Source organism: Culex quinquefasciatus, chromosome 2 (assembly GCF_015732765.1).
Source record: "Culex quinquefasciatus strain JHB chromosome 2, VPISU_Cqui_1.0_pri_paternal, whole genome shotgun sequence".
NCBI lineage: Eukaryota > Metazoa > Arthropoda > Insecta > Diptera > Culicidae > Culex > Culex quinquefasciatus.
Window position 1 is genome coordinate 142,187,235 of NC_051862.1, and position 23,402 is coordinate 142,210,636.

Here is a 23,402-nt window from a genome sequence, read left to right on the forward strand (position 1 = left end):
TAATGCGTTTTCCTCAAAACGCATGGTTTGAACATGATGCTTTTTGAAATGTTGATATCGAAGTGTCTATCCAGCACACTTACATAATCAATCTCTTTGACCAGGTGTGTTGTGACGACGACAATGTTTTGGTCGCATTTGCAAGAGTCAAAAACATGCGAAAAAAAAACAAATCAATCTGGTTTTGTTGTCAGACTTAGAAAAGGAATAATACATTATTAAATAAAAAAAACACTTTGAAGAGCAGCTGTTGATACATTCTACGACAGGTATATTCGAAGACCTTGGTAGGCAATTTACTTTTTTTCTATTGTGATAGTATAATCACAGACATTTATTATCTATCAGTTCTCGATATTTATTTAAATTTTAGTTAAATTTTGGAAGATTGCTAATTTGGTTGATAGGCTAGATATGCTAGATAGGCTAGATATGCAAATTCCAACCACAATCTTTAAAAAATTTACATGAAAATATCACAAAATGCTAATTATAACAGTTGGTCTACAACCAAACCAACCAACCAAAAGTTGCGTCTTTCAATTTCGAACATTTTGGCACCCAAACATGTAAAGGTCACTTGATTTTAAAGTTATTTTATTTAAAATAGTAGTTTATGAAACAAGTTGCAAAAAGAGGATTTTTTCAGCACGAGTCGTACATTTATCCAACGAGGTTCACCGAGTTGGATAAATTCGACGAGTGCTGAAAAAATCAAGTTTTGCAACGAGTTCCATACAACATTTTTTGCAATTTCAAAAAACACCCATTGAGTGAAATTTTAAGTCAAATTTTCATGTATTTGTCAATAGTTCGTTTAAATCAAAACAATGTTGAAAAGTGTTACTTTTCGAAACAAGTGCTGAAAAGTTCAACTTTTCAGCACCCATTTCAGTGCGTAAAAGTAGAACTTTTCAGCATTTATTTTGAAAAGTGTTTCTATGCGATTCTGTTATTTTTGGTACAGAAAAGTAGGCTATTTCGTCGTTCAAGAATGACAGGAAAAGTAAGTAGTTTCACGACGGAATTGCAAAATAGTAGTTTATGCAACAAGTTGCAAAAAGAGGATTTTTTCAGCACTAGTCGTACATTTATCCAACGAGGTTCACAGAGTTGGATAAATACGAAGAGTGCTGAAAAAATCAAGTTTTGCAACGAGTTCCATACAACATTTTTTGCAATTCCAAAAAAACACACACTGAGTGAAATTTTATGTCAAATTTTCATGTATTTTGTCAATAAATCGTTTAAATCAAAAAAATGTTGAAAAGTGTTACTTTTCGAAACAAGTGCTGAAAAGTTCAACTTTTCAGCACCCATTTGAGTGCTGAAAAGTAGAACTTTTCAGCATTTATTTTGAAAAGTGTTGCTAGTCGATTCTGTTATTTTTGGTACAGAAAAGTAGGCTATTTCGTCGTTCAAGAATGAAAGGAAAAGTAAGTAGTTTCACGACGGAATTGCAAAAAAATGCTTTAATGACTAATAATAAATAACGTCCAAAGCCTGCGTGCCATGATTCGCAAAATATATACAGAAACCGCAAGATTATACAACTTCTTTCGCTCGTGCTCTGTTGATACATATTTCGCAATTCGATGGCGGTTGAACATTAAGGTCACTGTTCTGTGCGTATGTACGCCATTATGTTCAAACGATAGCATAACTTTTCTCCATTCGATAGTGTGATTGATAGTGACTTCTAAGGTCAGTAATACAAATTAGAAAAAAAAAATACATTTTGGCGGAGTCCAAAATGTGCTGATTTGTTATATTTTATAATTTCAATGCAATTTATGTGTAATTAACTGAAAACAAACCAAATTATGTTTTTCTTATTTTTTTTTTTTTTGGTAGATTTTAGTACAAATCTAGTTTGTTTCTTCAAACCAGCTCAAAAAGAAAAGGAATTCTTGGAAGAACACCTGTTGCTCGCACCTGGTTGTTAATTAATGGAAAAGAATAAGGAAGTATCATTAATGCAATATTGTTAGTCCAACTCGAAATCATCATATTCGCAGTAATGCAAAGTGAACTTTAAAACATTAAATTTTTACGTCACCCCACCTGTTTACTTTTCGCAAAACTCCAAACTTCCTTCTTTGCGTCACTTTCGCTGACCATCGGAAGACTGTTGTTGGCCATTAGCATGTCTGCCAGCCGTCGTCTTCTTCCAGAGATTGCTCACGAAACACCACCCCTCTTTTTCGCTAACGGAACGATCCACGGCAAAGGTAACGAACTCTCTTTCGGCATGTATAGTTTGCAGTGTGGTCGCAGAATACAACTAATACAATAGAGCCGAAAATCAGGTGATGTCTGGCGAGCACACCACCACCACCATCACCAGCCCGTCGCGTTTGGATTTGGCTGGAGGGCGCAAGCTGAAGTTCCTCCAGCTGTGTGTTGGAGTTGAGCTCGTCGTGCAAAAAAAATAAAATAAATAAAACATATCTTGAATGAACCGCAATAAGACGAAAATCGCGCACAGAAACAGTCTGCATACGGCAAAAAAAATGGACTCTTCCTCATCATTTCACATAAGAGGAGTGTTTCCAAGTTCGGCATGTAGAAAGCTGGATTGCTATTTTACGTTAACTCTCCTAATTTAAATCTAATTCAATTTATTGCAATCCAGCAAAACTGACAGGTCCAAAAAAAGACACCAATGGGTCGAAAATAGATCCCATCCCTTTTCCCTCAATACATCCAAAGCGCCTTCCTCCTGATTATACGTTTCGCTACCAACATGATCCAGAGGCAACATTTGGGTTTTGTTAGTTCGTTAAATTCGCGCACACATCAGAAAAAAATATATCGAAGGAATGAAAACATCCCCGGTTTGGTTCTTTTGTGCGCTGTGCGGCGCTCTAAAGCAGCACGACGACTCTTTTTTTTTTATTCCTTCGGGGTAGCAACATTGAGAGAGCCCGGTTCTAACTCTTTTGTATATTGAAGTTTTGGAGCACACGCGGAAGCTCTCGACCCAGAATTTCTGTGCGTTGGAAGATAGCATAGTGAAATTATCAAAACTTAGTTTTTTTAGACACGTGTAAAAAATGTGTGTTTTTAGAAGCCGTAGCGGACATATTCTGTCTATTTTATCTTTATGTTTTGACTTTTAAAGTTGTGGTGAGAAATGCTTGTATTTGTGCTTACTTTTTTATGGATTATTCAAAATGTATGTTTTGTTAATATTACAGGGCAACCATAACATTTTGATTTTCAAATTCCCGGTTTTCTGCTAAGCCCAAATTAAATTTCCCGGAAAGTGTTTACATTACTAGCTTTCAAATTGTTGCACTGATTTTAAGGTGAAGCCGTTGATCATGTTCGAAGAAAATTGATCATCACACTAAAATTCTCTGTATTGAATTCAATTTAACGAATTTCTGCACCAAAAATGAATCAGCATGTGCCGGTTGTTGCCTTCTTGAAACCACTGAAAGAATTTTTGGTCTAAATCAAATGTGTTTAAAAATTTATATAATTTTTTGGTACAATGCCACAGTGTTCGGAATGGCAAAATTAAGTGGAATAAATTGATAACTCCTTTATTTGACGTCCTAGCCAAATGGTGTCTTCGGAAGAGTTGTTGTACTTGATAAGGGCTATCTTTTAAAGTTATTGACATACAGGGTGACGACCTTCCAGGATGTCAACCAAGAACTAACTTTGTTGGATGACATTGTAGGGCTTTGGTGTCATCGGCAAAGTTGCAGAGCAGACAATTTCATGAAAGTTTGTCGAAAGCGCCAAATTTGTAGCTCTTAATCTACTCGAGATATACGCCATTTTTGCAAAAATGGTCCAAAAAAGCACTTTTTAGGTGACAACTCAAAATTTTAGCATTTTAGCGGCCTACTATGTTCTGAAGAGTTGTTTATGACATAAAGTTACACATCTTTGCCGAAGACAGCAAAATTTTTCGAGCCTTTATTGAGGAGTTATTACCATTTTCAAGTGATTTTTAGCCTATTTTCAAGTTGCTATGTTTTCAAAATGGCGCATTTTGGCGCAAAACCGAAAAATACACCTGAAAGTACACACTTTCAACTACATTTCCTGAAAATATCTCCGTGTCTATCGGTGTATATTTTTAGTTATCTCAAAATGATTTTGACGGTGTTTTAATTAATTTGTTTATAATTTTTAGGCGGAAACTTATTGAAATCGTGGTAATAATCGGAATATTGAAGGGTAAATTGATCGATTTCTGTGGTTTTTTGGACCATTTTTGCAAAAATGGCGTATATCTCGAGTAGATTAAGAGCTACAAATTTGGCGCTTTCGAAAAACTTTCATGAAATTGTCTGCTCTGCAACTTTGCCGATGACACCAAAGCCATACAATGTCATCCAACAAAGTTAGTTTTTGGTTGACACCCTGGAAGGTCGTCACCCTGTATGTCAATAACTTTAAAAGATAGCCCTTATTGCAAGGAATGTAATAATCGTTACCAAAAGGAATCAGCATGTGTACCTGGGGTGGATGGAAGCTTAGGTGTAAAAAGAGATTTGCAATTGCCTCAACAATCAAGCCTTCGGACACCTTGTTTCGAGTAGGAATCTCGCTATCGAGAACGCCAAGACAATGCTGTAGAGCGAACAATGTTTGATAATCCCATTGAAAATATTAAAAATGAATGAAGAAAAACATAAAAAGGAGAAGTAAAGTTTTTCGTATATTTTGGGCTATGGAGGGTTGTAATGGAATTTTAAGTATTCATAGACCAATCCAGATATTAGGTTAGGAACCAAATTTGTTATAAAATACATTTTTTTGTACCACCCTAAAGGAGAAGAGGAGAGTACACATGAACTTGAGTCAAGTCACTTCTCTGCATCGCGTAACGTCACACGTTAGCAAACTAGGAAAAGAACTAAGAAACACATCAGAGAGAAAAAAAGCTCAAATGTAAACAAATCGCACACGAACAAAACAAAAATCGCATGACTACAAAACACTTACAAACCAGGTAAATCACATACCCGACCCATCGGGCGGAATCATCACCGTTCGTCAGAAAACGACCGGGCGACTCCTCAAACCGGAAGGTGGGCTCCGCTGGGTTACAGAAGAGCGGGTACTTGCCAAGCCAATCGCGCGATTACAATTTGTTGATGTTTTTGCTGGTGCGCGCAAATCAATATCAGCGTAATCATCGCGAACTTATATACATACATACGATAAAGTACATACACACAGCCGGTGGAGGGAATGTGGCAGCTTTTTAAGTGGCCACTCATGACGGGATACCTACAGAGAGAATCACGGAGTTGCGATCCACCCGTACGAAACTGGGCAAAATATTTCAGCACAAAACGGCTGATTCGGCAGTTTAGGCGCGCGCGCTGTTGATAAACTTCCAGTCCCGAAGAAAGAAAGAACGCCTTTTGACGTAGGCCATTACGGGCAACTTTTACTTGGAGGTGTTTTTTTTTTCAGTAGTAGATAGGTACTAAGAGAAAAACTGACGTGCTCGTTACCTCCGGGTTTTATGAGTAGTTTTATGAACAAAGTGCGAACAAATTATCGTACTAAAAGTGAGCACTACGAGTGGGATGTTAAAGATTTTTTTTGTTCTTTACTAACGGTAGTGCAAATCTGGCTGTCCCTTTTCGTCCAAACAGATTGATTACCGATTTGCTAATGTTACTAAGAAATATGGACCGGCGAAAATCACCGCCATAATTCAAGTGTGATTTCCCCGTTACAAATCGATAGGATGTTAATGTTTCTGCGTGATTTTGTTTTATATCTATACAGCTAATAAGAACAACTTTTGCGGGGATGTTATCAATGGGAAATTATTGCTTTGAACATGGTCTGAACCAGGGGGAATTTTTCAATAAATTTTCTCAAAAGGCAAATGCAACAACTCTATTTGCAACTGAAATTTTTGTTGTGGAAAGTTGATCAATTTTCCTTTAAATGTATTTAGCATTAATAAAAACGAAACATGATATTAAAGGTAACAAGCAGTAGGGTAGAGTAGTCATCAATGAGGCACGGGGAACAATGATAAAATGGCTCTCACAAGTCGTAGTTTCAACCAATCAGGCTCATATTTGGGGGAAAGGTGTGTCTACTGGATACACGTCTGCCATTATAGTGGCTTTGGTTATGGACGCTCCCTTGAAAAGTTATTCATAAATGTTTGATTCTGGGGTGTAAAAGTAAATTATGGACAAAAATTACTTTTTTGCTCGTAGGCTGCCATTAACACCAAAATTAATATTTCTTCAAATTTCTTTCGACGTTCCATAGGGATTGAGTTGGGATACAATGTTCTTCATTAGGTTTGGCCAAAATTTAGAATATACCCAGTATCCAGGACTGTCTCATTTTTCCCCACTCATTTCAGCTCATGGGTAACAATGAGACACTTTGATTTTTCTTCATTAAACTTTTCAAAATGTATGGAAATCTTTCAAAACATGAATTAAAAATGATTTTTGGCATATTTATAGAGTATTAACTTCATTTAACCAAAAATACAAAGTTATTTGGTATAAATATACGAATTTTACAAATTTTTAATACTTTTTAGTATAACTTTTGTTAATTAAAGTTTCATGTTGGCAAAATTGCTCTAAAATGTTCAAGGCAAGTCACCTGCAATGGAACAATACAAAAACATGATGTTTTACTAGAAAAATCTTGATTTTCGTAGTGTGTCTCATTGTTCCCCAGCTGTCTCATTGTTCCTGTCAAGTGCGTCTACAATGAGACAGTTGAATAACTCTGGCTGTAGATTTCGGGTCGATCTCATATTTTGGTCAATGTTAGAACACATTAAAAGAAAGAAAATGCAACAAAAAGCTCATGAAAACATGCTGATGAAAAAATGAGAAAAATCTTTGAAAGTTGAAAACCAAAAGTGTCTCATTGATGACTACCCTACCCTACCCTGGATCATCTCTGGATTTTTTTTTAAAAAGGTCCAATAAACAAAAATTAAGGTAAATACCTTGAAATGCAAAAATCTATTGTCAATTACCCCTCAATGTATTTAAACTTGAATTGCCTTAACCATCGGATACCTAGTTTCGAGTAGGAATCTTGCAATGGAGACTTTGATTTTTAAATTTGAAAAACTCCACAAGATTTGTAATTGGCATTTGTTTCAGTTTGAAACAAAAATTGCATGACTTATTTAGAAATATTTTTTTTGAAGAAATTGTGCATTGCAATGTTTAACAAAATGCAGGTTGTATGTTTCCAGTGAAAAAAGCTTTGATAAAATTCCAAAAAAGAATGCGAAAAAACGTTTTTTAAAACTTCTATGAAAAAGATGCAAAGCATTATGAGCTTTTCTATTTTAAAATTGATGCGTAAAATTTATTTAAAAAACGAACTACATATAATGAGAGGAAAATTCGGGGTTTTTTTATCATTAATAAAATTTTCTAATTCGTTTACAAAACACGTTAAAAGAAAATTTTGCTTAACATTTTGCAAAAATTTACAATTTTCTAAAATTATCGTAAACAAATATGAAAAAAAAGAACTGTTACAAATGGAGTTTTGCTTAATTTTTTTTTATTCAATTTTTAAATATCAGTGTAATAAGGATAGCAATTGAAAATTCGGTTGATGATAATTTTACTATATTTCACAAAATTTAATTCGTGATTTATTTTTGCAATGCATATTTTGTACCAAGGAGTTATATTTTGTACCTTCAACTACTGCTAAATTTTTCAGTAACTTTCCTGTACACAATCGTTACAAAATAACAATATTTGCGTTTAGTTAAGGCAGATTGCCGAGAAATTCCAATGTTTTGAAATTGGCTTGTTGCAAAATTTCTTTTTTTCACCGTGAAAAATCACTAGCTCTACTAATCTGTGATGCCAAAATAAAAAAATTGTAAAAAGATTGGAAGTCTTCTTTCATTGAAAATACATAAATAAGCGCTATAAAATTATTTCCGAATAGTTTATGATTCACAAGTTTTTGCGATTAAAATTTAAATTTTAGTAAGCGGTTATTTGTTTTGCCCCTAAGTTTTTGGGAAAAAAATGAAGGGGGGATGGGATAATAACATGAGATAAAAAAAATTAATTGGTCTCCTGAATCTCTCCTTCGGTATGTTTTATTTTTATGCGGGTTTTTCAGAAATATTAAAGCTGAAAAAAATGTTTAAAGTACAAAAATACGTCTTGGATACTCTTTTCTGGAGATTCGCAGTTTATCAAAATGTCAGTTTAATATTTTTTTCTGTTTTTCAATTCATAATTATAAATTAAAATGCTTCCTAATAAATTTCAACCTCTTCTGCAAATTAACTTCCGAAACTAAGACAAACTTGAAAACTTCGTGTTCCCTAAATAACGACAGCACACTTTCATCACTTTCGCCACATCACGCCATTTCGCATTTATTTTGCAAATACAGCTCCAAATCTTGCCCAGTAGTGGCCAATGCCATCAGTGGACCCACGACTCTTTGAAGCGGTGTTAGTTGGTCCATAATTACATTTTTGCCATTTTTCACTTTCCAATCCATCCCCGGCCGAGGGTAACTGCCAGAGCGCGACTAACTGGAGTAAAAGCCACACTCCGAGATCGGCCGCTGATGGATTCCGCGGAGCGTTCCATCCGGTCTTCGCCGCTTTGGTTGGCTCTCCCCCGTTTGGGTTTTGCCAATTTCCGCGAAATTAAGCTTCTGTGCGGTGCCCCAGTAATTGCATTTTTTTCCCCGAAAATGTTACACACGAGATCAGCTCTCGATTCACAGGAAAAACTTACCGCTTTGCTACTAGTGTTTTGTGCTGGTTGTTCGTTGATGATCAAGTACTGCAACGGTTAGGATGCAGCTACCAGCTACTTTTGGGTGTAGTTCTCGTTTCAGAACGATTCAGCACGATTCACTTGGCGAGGCACACCTTTTCACTTGCACGTCCAGAAGACGACTGAACTCTCGTTGCACTCGCAGATTCTTCAGCAGATCTCTTCGATCAGCAGACACACCACAAACACACACACACACTGTACTTCTACTCTCTTGTCGGAATCACACCACCTTCCCTGTCTGAACCTGGCAGAATGATCCTCTCTCTGCCTATTGATTGTGAAGTGAATGCTTCACGGTTATCACACTCGTTCAGCGCTCTTCCTCTTTCTTGCGCTCTTCTTCACAACACACGCGGTGACGAAACTGTCCAGAATGCCCGAACTTTGGTTGCCAAGGGCCAGCAAAAAGCACACGGTATATTCTCTTGTTACAGGAGCTGCTCTGTAATCACCTTCTAATCTGAACGCGCTGAAGCACTGCTTCGAACTAAACCACCGCCGTGGAGCTGACTTGTACTTATTTACTTTTCACCGAGCGCGCGGCGGCCTGGGGAATCCTTCCGCGGATCTTTCTCCGGCCGCGCTCTCTCGCGCAATTTGTGCAAATTCTCTCGGACGGTCTCTCCGGTTCAGATGATGTTCTTCTGCGGCTTTGCTCTACAGCAGGAGACACGGACTCCGCACTCACTCGCTGACCGTTGCTGACGAATGTGTGCTCGGTACGCCCACTGGCTGTTTCTGGTGACGGTGGTCTACACAATCGCGTGTTCACGACGATTTTAGCTGGCTTTCTCCGAGCACCGTACCGTGACGTGATGGAACACAACCGTGATGACGATGGCGATAACTTTTGTGGTACTCCGCTGGAATTGGCAAGATAAGAAGGTTGTTGGTAAAGTGTGTTGAGGTTTCGAAGACTTTGAATCAAAGTTTATGTTGTCAACTAGAATATTGTTTTGTAAGGTAGTAATCTGTTAACATGGTTTAAATTGAGTATTGAGCCATTTACCTGGAATTGAATACTTAGCCCTACAGATTAAATATGTAATTATATAGGTTGATTTTTGAGCATTTTTTTCGGATAATCGAATCACGATTATGACCTTTAGACTCCTTGACCATCACAATTTTCTAAACTAGCCTATTTTTCTCGTATTATCATTAAAATCATTTTCCACCAATCCCATGAAAAAATATTTTTTCAAAAATGTAGGCACGAAAGGGTTAAAGTTAGAATTCCAAGATGGCGACCGAAATGGCGGTGATGAAATATTGAGAAAGCATTTGGTAACTTCAGGGTTCGTTCAAAATTATTAAAGGCTCGCATTAAAGCAATAGGAAAAGTGCGTGGCAGGGTGGAGGGGGTCTGTAACCTTGAAAACCTCTGGACGTAATATTTGAACAACCCCTTAAAGGTTATCAACCATTCAAATTTGACTAAAATTGCGTAACTTTATGTGGTGCTATAACAGGTCGTTTTGCACATTAAATTCTAAAAATAAGATCATTTGAATGGGGTTGTAGACAAATCCTAGGTAGATGTAACACGTGCAAATTCCCATAAACAGTTGCCCTTAAGCTTACCAAGGGTAGTTCCTTTTAATCTTAAGGTGTTCCATACATGTAAATCGCAAAAATATCAAGGATTGTTATGAGCAAACACTCTAACTTTTTTTTCAAATATATTTTCATGACAATCCATTTTTGAATATTCATTGTATAAATTTGTGGACATTAGCTAGTTACATTGCCGAGATAAAGCTGTTTGAAGTGAAAAGTTTTAAAAAAGGTTGCCACAATATCTCAACACTGCTTAGTTAAGAATCATTTAATCAGTCTCGTGTCAATAACGAAGGCCGATTTTCAAAAAGTTTTTTTTTTATAAAAGAGATAATAATATTTTTAAGTTTTTCATATAAAACATCGACAGGTTTTTAGTTTTTTTTTTTGGTTTTATTCAATAGTATCTTAAGAGTCTTCGCCCCAAATTTCAGTTAATTCGGTGTATCCAAACTCGAGATATCTACCCAGTCTTTCAAGAAAAACACTCAGATATTAAATCATTTCGCTTTGTGCATGTGGCGAAATTTTATGCTTAAAGTGCCTGTTACTCATTAAATATCCTCATAAAAATTTTCAGGAGTGGTTGGAAATCATCTTTTCATTGGATTTGATAACATTTTCGGCACTTTCAGATTTTCTACGTAATCAAATGAGCTCAAACTTACAGTAAAGCTGAATTTGGCATCAAAGAACTTTTGTCTGTTTGGTGGATCACTATAAAAAATACATGTTTATTAATATAGTACACAGAAAAAAAAAGTTGAATTTTGGAATGTTGAAATTTTGGTAGGTTGAATATAACCTCTTTTTGAGTAATATTATATAAAAAATGTGTAAAAATGTGAACCTGATGAATATTCATCAAAAACTGATGAAAATTCATCATTTTCTGGGGTAAAATTAATTATTATTATTAATCATTTTTTGACGCAAAATCTGTCGCAATTTCCTGATGAATATTACCATCATTTTTTTTCTGTGTAGACTCTCTCGTTGTCGAGATTGAAAGAACCGACGAGAACGAGAGGTATCAAATTATAGATCAAAAATCAAAGCAATTTTCTCGAAGGGACTGCAAAATTTATTGACAGCTGGAGAAATATTGATATCGAGAAGATCGACAGCCAGAGAGTCGACTGTATACATACTCTAACCAATTCTATTTCTAAAAAATGCCATTTTTTAAATATTAAGTAATTGTCTTTGGGGAAACAAAAACTATACAAATTATTCATTTAAAAACACACACACACACACACACCTAACACAGGAATGTCGCCAGACGCATGATGTAATATGTCAACACAGAACACCGGGACATGCTGTTCAAAGGTTTTAATCTACTACGACTTGAGGTTTAAGTAAACGCAAGTGTTCCACAAGCACGCCTGTTTTGAGACTGTACAACCAAATATTTATGGTTTGGGTTTTGAACGTTTTGCTTAATTTTGAACTTATTGCACGAACTTGTTGATATTTTTGAAAACAAATGATTTGTCTCGTCACGTATTTTATTTTATTTTAATTTTGCGTAGCTTCTCCTTCTACTGTCCTTTAGGTTTTTAAGCCTTTTTTAGGAGGACTTGGAACCATCTTTATTACTTCTCATAAGAAAATCTTAAAAGAACAGTACAGCATTTCACGAAACTCTGGTCCCGGGGAACAAACCGTCAAGCAAAAGTTAAACTGTCAAAATATGTCGCAACCCAAATGTTTCAAAATGTCATTGTAAGTCAAAAGGAGGCCAGAGGAAAACTACATTAAGTTCAGTGATAGTTAATTACAAATCTTGTCATATTTAATGTTAACGTAACACAGGTCGTTTTCACAAGATCCCGCTGTTGAATACATTCCCATTATTAGGTAATCGGATCCTGAAAGGAAACGATCACGATCAAAAAAATCACACGACCACGATATAGTAGTCAACAAATCGTATTAGAATTATTCCTATGGAACAGGAAGCAAATATAATTAGTTTTCAATTTCATCCTTCCCAGCAAGTATCACGCGATTCTAAGCTGGATGCGAATCTGTTCATCCGAAGGTAACATCAGGTTCCATGCAACCTGTTAGAATAACCGGCTGATTGCGGATTGCGGCTGATGATTGATGTAATACGTATGGCTCGAACTAGAACACATCTCCGCACACGCTATATTCTGGGGTTCAGCTGCGACTGAGCTGACTGACCGGCCAGACACGCGCCCGTCTTCTCGATGGCACAAATCGAACACATCGCCATCATCCTCTTGTTAATCTCTGTACACGAGTCCTACGTCGCGCAATGCTCATCATCTCTCTCTCTCTCTCTCGCTATAGACTCTTCACTTTGAGTTGCGTTTTGTTTGTCCTTGAAAAGTGTTCGAAGGAACATCATCCGCACCGGGGCAAACTCTGGGTTCAGTTTTTTAGGTGAGTGTGTGTGTGTGTGTCCGTTGGTCAGGCCATATGCATGATATTGTGTTGATCAAATACGTGTGAATCAGTACGGACTCGGTCACCGGCAGTTGCTAGATGCATAGTTCGTCCAGCAATGCTCTCTTATCAGTACGATGCAATAACGCGCCATTATGCAATCGACGCGGACAGCTTGAGTTGGATTGCAAAAAAAAAAACAGAGTGACAAGACTCTTACAAATTGAGTTTGAGCAGAAAAAAATAACATTTTTCTCGTGATTCGATTATCCGAAGTGAAATTTATCCAAAAACTTCGGATAATCGAGTCTGGACTGTACCGAATGCGTGACTTTACAAGTGAAACAGTGTGGTCTACAAATCAATTTCCATAAAGAAACTTTGTCCGAAATCAAATTGGAGTGTTACATTGTTCAGATTATCACTAAACAGCAACTTTTGACTGGATCGAAAGATTCGTTGTTGCCGTAGTTTTATTTAGATCTTGGCAGTTTGGAAACTTTTACCGTTGAGGCTAGATTTAGATCCATCTTTTCTGATTGAGACGCACGATGGTTTTAACCACTGAAGAAGTAGCCAGGCCTGCCCAACGTCCGGCCCGCAGGATGGATCCGGCCCGCGACGGCTTTTCACAATATTTCTATGACTGGCCCATAAAGCTGTTTATGAAATATTTATTAAATTAGATGTGCGTCTAAATTATAAAAATAAACTTGAGATCAAATTTTCACATTTTAATTACAGTCCAGACTAGATTATCCGAAGGCCTCGCTTTAGACCATTGAATCCACAGCATCTCCTTCAAGCATCACGTGATTATTTTTTTTTGGGTTAGTAGGATAAGGTATTGGCTTTTCGATGCCTCCCGAGCTACGACGCTATGGGGAGGACTTTCATAACAGACCCGTCGGCGAGCCTTCCGAGCAACGATGCTATGGGAAGGTATTTCTGGTTAACACACAAAATCACTCACACACAGTTATTTTTCTCCACTATTATCTCGACGTTCCAAAATGTCAGTGTGTCTTTCGATCATTATATAGAAATGGCCTTTTCAACGCAAAAAAAAATTAAACCTTATTCGAAAAATTTAAACACAATCCACCCAACGCCGTGCCTTCCGATCAACGATAATATAGGAAGGGCTTTGAAAATCACAAAAAAAATCACTTTTCACTCCGAATATGAGCAATTCTCGCTGAAACCGTCCCACTAGATGCACATGTTCTCGAATCGTTACGGCAATGTTCTCATTCGATTCAGCGCACCAAAAAAACATTAAAACAACCTTCGTACCAATGAAAATGTCAGCCTCTAGCCACCTGTAATAAAAAACTTGTTTTGAACTATGGATTTTTTCGAAAAAATGCCCTAATTTGGAGAAATGATATCTCCCAAAATACATTACCAAACATCAAAAAGTTATATATCGTTGGAAAGGTAATCGCGAGGGCTTTCTATCGCACTTTGAAAAACATTTCAAAAATTATTTTTTCAAGGGTAATTTTAAGGGTTTTTGAGAAACTTACTCTTAATTTTGAATTTTGACCGTGTTCGCAACCACTTATCATTACGCAACCATTTTCATTCGAAAGATTGGAAGATTTTGCATAAAATCAACTTGAGAAAAATAGTGTAATGAAATAGTTTTCGTATAGTTATTAACGGATGAAAGAAATTAGTAAAATTTCAGTTAAAAATAACCAATGTTCAGACTTCAGAAATGAACCTAATTTACAGTCAAAACAAAGCAGGATTGTTTTTGAGCCGAATGTACAGTCATCTGAGGCAAATCTGGACATATAGGATGAATAGAGACAGCTATATCAACTATACTTTCACTCATCAGATCATATTTTTAAATTGATTATGTAAAAACATACATAAACAAACAAGTTTCTGAATTTTATGCAATTAAGTACTCTGAAAACTAATGTCCTTACTTAGACTGTAGTCTCGATTCGCCACATTTTACTGAAGTAATATTTTATGTACAGAACTTGTTTTGGGAAGGTCTGCTTTATTTGTATAACCTCAATCGTGCACAAAAAAGTGCAAATTTCAAATCAATATTTTTTGATCAAGTTAAAATTTTATAGAGCTGTTGATACCATAAAAACAAGCAAAAAACTCGATTTTCGTCCAAATCAGACTAGATCCTTTTATTTGACACCACCCCAAAGTTTCACTTTTCTGCAAACAATTTTAAAAACCTTCATTGACAAACTGCGATATCTCTGAAACCGCAAGCCGTACAATGTCGAGTCAGAACTCACTAGAATGATAATTAGACGTGGAATTAATAAGTGTAGTCTGTTTTTCAATTAAAACTTTTTTCAATGTTTTTATGTTGCACAAATGAAAATTTTAAATTTGGTTTTTATATTGAGAGTAATTAAAAATTAAACTTAAATGAATCCCAATTTTTTACATAGAATAGTGACAACCATTTTGTCACCGATTACCATAAAATATTTTTGATTCGTTGTATAAACCAAATAGTACCCTTATCACTTGCTTTCAAAACGTAGTACTAGAATTCACCTCAAATTGCTTTTATGTCGAGAACCAGGCAATTACCCTAAAAAATAAGTGCGTAGCTTTGCCCCGTGTGTGGGGTAAAGGGATTTTAACTTTTTTTTTAAGTTATTTTTTCATTCAGTTTTCAATTGGGGGCAGTTTTTAATCTCAAATTAAGGTAAATTTATCGTAAGTTGACTTGTGTCCAATGAAAAAGCGTAGTCCAATTTGGACGAAAATCGAGTTTTTTGCTTGTTTTTATGGTATCAACAGCCCCATACAATTTTAACTTGATCAAAAAATATTGATTTGAACTTTGCACTATTTTGTGCACGATTGAGGTTATACAAATGAAAGAGATCTTCCCAAAACAAATTCTGTACATAAAATATTACTTCAGTGAAATGTGGCGAATCAAGTCTAAGTAAGGACATTAGTTTTCAGAGTACTTAATTGCATAAAATTTAGAAACTTGTTTGTTTATGTATGTTTTTACATAATCAATTTAAAAATATGATCTGATGAGTGAAAGTATAGTTGATATAGCTGTCCCTATTCATCCTATATGTCCAGATTTGCCTCAGATGACTGTACATTCAGCTCAAAAACAATCCTGCTTTGTTTTGACTGTAAATTAGGTTCATTTCTGAAGTCTGAGCATTGGTTATTTTTAACTAAAATTTTACTAATTTCTTTCATCCGTTAATAACTATACGAAAACTATTTCATTACACTACTTTTCTCAAGTTGATTTTATGCAAAATCTTCCAATCTTTCGAATGAAAATGGTTGCGTAATGATAAGTGGTTGCGAACACGGTCAAAATTCAAAATTAAGAGTAAGTTTCTCAAAACCCTTAAAATTACCCTTGAAAAATAATTTTTGAAATGTTTTTCAAAGTGCGATAGAAAGCCCTCGCGATTACCTTTCCAACGATATATAACTTTTTGATGTTTGGTAATGTATTTTGGGAGATATCATTTCTCCAAATTAGGGCATTTTTTCGAAAAAATCCATAGTTCAAAACAAGTTTTTATTTACAGGTGGCTAACGGCTGACATTTTCATTGGATCGAAGGTTGTTTTAATGGTTTTTTGGTGCGCTGAATCGAATGAGAACATTGCCGTAACGATTTGAGAACATGTGCATCTAGTGGGACGGTTTCAGCGAGAATTGTTCATATTTTTTTTACGACCACGCGCTCCCTTTGCCAATTATGCACTCTGATGACGCTGCATTTTCAGAGGGTAATCTTCTCCTCGCAGCACACAATACACGACAACAATGTGAAACAAAAGGCACAAAAAAATCACTTTTCACTCCGAATATTTTTTTACGACCACGCGCTCCCTTTGTTAATTAGGCACTCTTTTTCGTTGTCTTATTATTGATTGTCGAGCTTAAGTATGACCCCTGAACTACGCTGAAGTGATTTTAAAATTTTAAATCCAGGATGACGGCCAATGTGGCGGTTAAGAAATATTGAAAAAATACATTTTATTTTTTAATAGGCAATCAACTGTTCAAATTTGACTAAAATGGGGTGGCAAAATTCAAATTTTATGTTTAAATAAAAAACAAGAAAAAAAGAAAAAAAAATTGTTCGTACAATCCTTTGGATAATTGTCACTTTGGATAGTTGAGGCTTCTGGACTGTACAAAATTTTAATAGGAACATTTAGTTTTTTTTTTGCTTTTGCAATAACATTTTGCTAATTTAACGTATTATTTGAATTTTGCTTTTGTGTTTAAAATTAATTACTTTGTTTCAAATTTTAAAAAAACTTAAACTTTATTTCTGTTTTGATGTTTTCAGAATCAATTATTAAACTGAAAATGGCACAAGAAAACAAAATTATCCAATTCGTTGAAATGTGAAATACCTATCAGGAAAACTTGGATTGTTGTCTAAAAATGTACAGAAAGACACTAATTTTGTTTTATTAGTTTTCACTGAGTTCAAATTGATTTTTTTTAAGGAACTTGACTGCCCCTGATCGCATAAATGTCCCATATGCATTTTCGACGATTTCGAGTTATTGATTCAGTTTGGTTCAAAATTGTGTGCTCTTTCAAAAGAGCCTATAACATACAGAACTTTGTTCTAGAAATTAAGACGAAATCCATTTTTTTCGCGAAAACTTAACACGTAGCATTATGTATGGGACAAATTTCAAATGCGTTTTTTTTAGCTTGCTGATTTTGCATATGGGACATTTATGCGAACATGGGCAGTTGATTAATATTGATTTTTTAATAAATGAGTAATCAGAAAATGATTTATTTTTCAGAACAACTTTTCAGTGATATAGTCGCGTTTGGAAAAAAGCTAATTAATCATAATCAAAATAAATATTGCTGCAAATATTTTTTAAATATAAAAAAAGTCAAAAAATCAATGAGCGAACATATTTTTTTTAAACTTCATATTTGAGGAAATAGTTATTAAACACTTTTAAATATATTTTTTTTACATTTTTTAAATTGAGTGTGTTTTTAAAGTCATTTTAAAATGTTCTGTAAAATATTTCAATAAAGGCGCACAGCAACGAAAAAAGTGTATTTTGTAAAGAAGATTTGAATCCAAATTTATTTTCATTGAATTTCTTCATGACGTATTGAATGTTTTGTGTATTGTTGTGATGAAGAAATTGAACTTTAAGAAATTTGCATGGAAGAATGAAATTTAATGTTTCTTAAGTTAATTATATCAGGATATGTTATTGCAATCAACAAAACGTAAAAAAATATCAAATAAAACAAATTTTTGAAAGTATTTTTTGTATTTTTTTTTTAATCAAGATACATGAATTTTATTTGGAACATTAGTTTCTTTATATTTTAACCTAATAAAGTTAATTTTATGAATAAAATTTGTTTCTTTTTCAACTTTTATAAAATATTAGTTCCGGCCCGCCACTGCTTCAGAAAATCAGATCAAAAAAGTTGGACACCCCCGAAGTAGACAAACATGTGCACAACTTTCGTTCATGTGTTTGTTCTTGATATGATCAGGATTTTTCACATCAACGAATTTTCAGTTTTGCTCATACCAGTGGCATGTCCAACTCATGTAAAGCACTGTTGGGGTGGCCTAGCACGGTTATTTTGACTTGTAAAACGCTCACACCACACGTTACACACGGTTTATCCTGTCCTTGAGAACGAACAATATAAAAAAAAACCTGCACCTACTGTGATGAAACACGTAATAAAATATAGCAGGAGTAATTTTCATGATGAACCATTTAGCGACTGCATAAATAACGCTGATCGTCGTCATATTTGTCAGTATTCATTGTTGAAAAAAAGAATAGTTAATTTATGAGAGCTTTTTTAAAATGTTACTTCTATTCTTGTTTAATGGATTGGCTGCGGCGAAAGGGCAGAGTGCTTTTCTGGCCGGCCATGCACCATTCCCTAGCCCAACACAAGACCGGGTGTGGGTGGTGCGAATGGAAAATTTATTTTCCTCCTCACACTGCCGTCTTTGTGGTAGGAGCTTTCACTTGGCGGCGTTTGCGACCGTCTAGCCAAAACGTGTGATTATCGATTTTGCTCCCATTTGATGTGGAGTATTTCTTTAGAGGAAGAAAGGTTTTTTTTTTGTATAGGCACTACGAGTTTAACTCTATTCTTATTTAATTAAATAAACACATCTAGTTTTAAAAACTTCTTAAACTATTCAGAAAATCGAATCAGGTTGAAAATAAGATGAACCTTTTTGGACCTACCTTGCTTTTCGTTTATTTTATTAGTCTGCTATTGATTGACCTGAATCTTGGAACTCAACTTAACCCTTTGCTGTTAAATTCCCAACCCGACAGGTTTAACTATAGAACACGTATTCTATCGATCTTTCAACAACTGTTAGAACATAATACAACACTTCTAGGACTTGTTGTGAAATTCCGGGGAGGAAAAACCTAACACACCACCACACTCGGTTAGCGACGTCTGAGTAATAAAAAGCTGACGGAAAATTGCACAGCCTGCTAGTCGGTGAACGGAGTTCCCTTGAAGAACTTCCCTACCCCAGGTCAGACCAGAAAGCAGACCCGAGCGAACGTTGATATCCAACGCTCTGCATAGGAAATGTGCTGAGAGAGAACAGAGGGGAAAAACCGCACGGTGTGTGAGAGGGAGAGAAATGTGAGAGAATGGAAAATCATACGATATCATTTTTCACCCGAGCGAGAGCGGATGACGCATTTTTCGAGATGTTTTTGCCGTTCGATATGCACTTGAGCGTGGCTGCGCTCACCATGCGTTTCCACAATGAGTAAGTTGGCGAGAGTTATTCAACTATGGGTTTAAACAAAAAAGAAAAGACTTGGTTCAATATTTCTAGTTTTTTTAAGGACCTATAAACATATAGGAGACAATAGCTTATAGGTCCTTTAAAAAAAACTCTAGTTTTCTTAACATTTAAGTTTTCTGTCATATTAAAAAAAAATTGGATGTTAAAAAAGTTAGCTTTGATTATTGACAAAAGCTTGTGTACTTTTTGTGTGTTTTTTTTTTCAATTGCGTCGCGATTGAAAGTTCTATGTCATTTGATCATGTCTATAAATGTTGCTTGTGTTGTTCAAATGTTACGTCCCCTTTTTTGGATTTCAGAACATAACAAAATAAAACAAACTTATCATAATTGAAAAAAACATGGGTTGCGTCGACTCTCTGGTTGTCGATCTTACATATGTACATTAGGGTGTAATATGGTTGTATGGAAAAAAATTAAGTTGTCCAAATTTAGTGAGCACAGCACTTTTTTAGTTCCATCTGGAGTCTTAAACAACTCCCCAAAGTTTGGGACCGATTGGTTTAGTCCTCACTTTGCGCAAAGCGATTCAATTTTCCATATAAATTTGTATGGGGAAAACCATTTTTTTGGATTTTGATATTTATCAAATCCACGTTTCATGCTATATCAAAACCGGACTCATATTCGGATGCTCTGGAATGTCCTCTACAACTTTGCCGAAGAGAGTATGGTGCTAGCTTGCCCCTAAAAAAAGATACAACGTTTTCAAAACTCGTCTAAAACGTGTTTTTTTGCTCGAAAATCACGTTTTAGACGAGTTTTGAGGACGCTATATCTTCTCTCAGGAGCAAGTTAGCACCATACTCTCTTCGGCAAAGTTGTAGAGGACATTCCAGAGCATCCGAATATGAGTCCGGTTTTGATATAGCATGAAACGTGGATTTGATAATTATCAAAATCCAAAAAAATGATTTTCCCCATACAAATTTATATGGAAAATTGAATCGCTTTGCGCAAAGTGAGGACTAAACCAATCGGTCCCAAACTTTGGGGAGTTGTTTAGGACCCCAAAAGGGACTGAAAAAGTGCTGTGCTGGAAAATCGATTTTGATATTACACCCTAATGTACATTGCTCTGGAATGTCCTCTACAACTTTGCCGAAGAGTGTATGGTGCTAACTTGCTCCTGAGAGAAGATATAGCGTCCTCAAAACTCGTCTAAAACGTGATTTTCGAGCAAAAAACACGTTTTAGACGAGTTTTGAAAACGTTGTATCTTTTTTTAGGGGCAAGCTAGCACCATACTCTCTTCGGCAAAGTTGTAGAGGACATTCCAGAGCATCCGAATATGAGTCCGGTTTTGATATAACATGAAACGTGGATTTGATAAATATCAAAATCCAAAAAAATGGTTTTCCCCATACAAATTTATATGGAAAATTGAATCGCTTTGCGCAATGTGAGGACTAAACCAATCGGTCCCAAACTTTGGGGAGTTGTTTAAGACTCCAGAAGGAACTAAAAAAGTGCTGTGCTCACTAAATTTGGACAACTTAATTTTTTTCCATACAACCATATTACACCCTAATGTACATACATAAAACTAATGCTCAGGGATGGAAGAATCATCAGCAAAAGAAAATCTTTGAACGTTCACCAAGAGAAAAAAAAAATCATCAGGGAACATGGCTCTCCTCTCTCGCGCACGAAAGTTCGGTAAAAGGAAGCTAAAAAAATCATCATCTTGATTGTTCGGCGGAATATCTTTTTCACTACTACTGTCCACGCACTGGACATAAGTTTCGGCCGTCCCGGATCACCGACGACCTGTGTCCCTAAACAATTCACCTCCCAGAACCTTATTCTTGTCTAGGGTAGGTTGTCAGGGTTGCAAAACATCAAATTTCATTACAAAACAGTAACTTGGTATTTAACAACTACACTTGTTGCAAGTGTAACGTCACACGTCGAAAAATGACCTGTCACCGAACCACGCAGCCCAGTGGTAACGCTTCCGCCTCGTAAGCGGTAGATCGGGGTTCAAACCCCGGCTCGGACCGGGTATCGTCACTAACAGGACCTTATCAAGACAAAATGGAAATTCACAAAAAATCATCAACAGATTGTTTTTCTTCAAGAAGTTTGGGAGCGATTTTCTTCTGCGTAATTCACCTCCTCTCTCTTTCGCATGTGAAGAAAGTTCGCAAGCGAAAAAGATTTGTTTGCGATTATTTATATTTATTGAAAAATATTCACCTTCAACGAATACCACTACTTATCTCATCACGCATCGAAACGTGATCTTCTCCTGAACGTGAGCGGAGTTTGCCAACAACACGGGTTGGCTTGCACAAACAGAGTAGATGAAAAAAGAGAGTGTGAGAGCCGAAAAGTGTGAGCGAATAAATTTGTATAACATCATGTCATTTAGCTAGATTGGCAAACACGGTTGAGCGGTCACCATGTGCTAGAGAGAGAGAGAAACGACACCGATGTGCGAACAGTACATAAGGATCGTACGATGTTCAGCTATAGTTCCAAAGCCGTTACAAACAATTCAGTCGAAGAGGTGTCTTTTGTTGTAGAAAATGTTTTGTCCCATTTGGAATTTGCCATCAGATAACCCCAGAACTGCAAACCGAGCAGTCGTAGCCTCGGGAGCTGAAGAACGTTCTAATTAGTTTGATATTTTGATGAGAAAGAAATTGGCATTGATAAAAAATGCAACGAAGTTTATAATTTGTTTAAACATTATAATTTTAAAATAATATTCAACCAAAACGCAGTGAGAAGGAGTTCAATTTCCGAAAGTGGTTCGCCGAAAAGGGTGTGCGAGTGGTCCGATGTCAGACCACCGGCGCGATATCCAATGGGATGTTTGGATTTCATATAAACGTGCGCGCGTGGAAAACACATACTCGCGCGTGATCGCTCTCCCGCTCTCTGGAGCTTTGAGAGATGAGAGAAATTTTCAGAGCATCCATCGATTGCTTCTCCTGATGGATATTTTGCTCTTACGAGAGCATAACAATGCTCTTGTTACTTTCTGAATTCGTGGTAACAATGGGAATAATTTAATATTATTTTCTGTTAGACTTTGTTATTCTACCAGAACTTCGAGAATCCAAAATGCTGCTATGTCAGAGGAACTTTTATAAAAACTAATAAATATCATCATCACTAAATTTGTGATTGATTGGAAAGTAGCAAAGAGAGAAACTTTTGCTCTCGGAGAATAAAATTTAAAAAAGAGCAAACATATGATGGAACCGGCTTTTGAAGTTCAAGTTCAAAGAAAAATTTGCAATGAAGGCACCGTTAAAAATGTTTTGAATTTTGATTCGTTTAAACTGATTCAGTTTATTTACTGTTTTTTTTTATATTGATAACTTTAAAATTTGAAGTTGAATTTTGATGTTATAAAAAGCTTTGTGAAATTTGTTTTTAAGCCTCTCAATTATCTGAAAAAAATCTCTTCGGATAATCGAAAATGGCGGTGATAAGTATTATTGGTAATTTAGACAGTCAACATAAAAATTTGAGTGATAAAATAAAACAAAATTCGAAAGCAATATTTTTTTGTTCAAGATGTTTTGGGACCATCCACAAACCACGTTGACACTTTTTTGGAGATATGATTATCAATGCAGAATAGAACATTTTAGATTGTTCTGAGTTGATTAGACTTCTAATTCCATTGAAATTTTAAAGTTTCTTGAAAAAAAATTGTTTTGCCCCAGATTTTTCGGACCATTTTTGAATGGGGGGCGACATAAACTTTAAAAAATATTTGTAACGGCTTTTTACCTAAATTGTTTTTTTTTTTTCATTAAAAAAAC

At 35.7% G+C, this 23,402-nt stretch overlaps 1 protein-coding gene across 1 annotated transcript in view; it reads right to left on the reverse strand.

Annotated features, from left to right (window-relative positions):
• LOC6037099 (fatty acid synthase) overlaps window positions 1-19,285 on the reverse strand; it is a 37,787-nt gene extending 18,502 nt beyond the window's left edge. The window contains exons 1-2 of the mRNA XM_038256575.1: window positions 19,034-19,285; window positions 8,754-9,661 (exon numbers count right to left, since the gene is read on the reverse strand). The gene's annotated coding sequence lies outside the window, so the exon portion shown is untranslated. The remainder of the gene's footprint in view (window positions 1-8,753; window positions 9,662-19,033) is intronic.
• Between the last annotated feature and the right edge of the window lie 4,117 nt (window positions 19,286-23,402).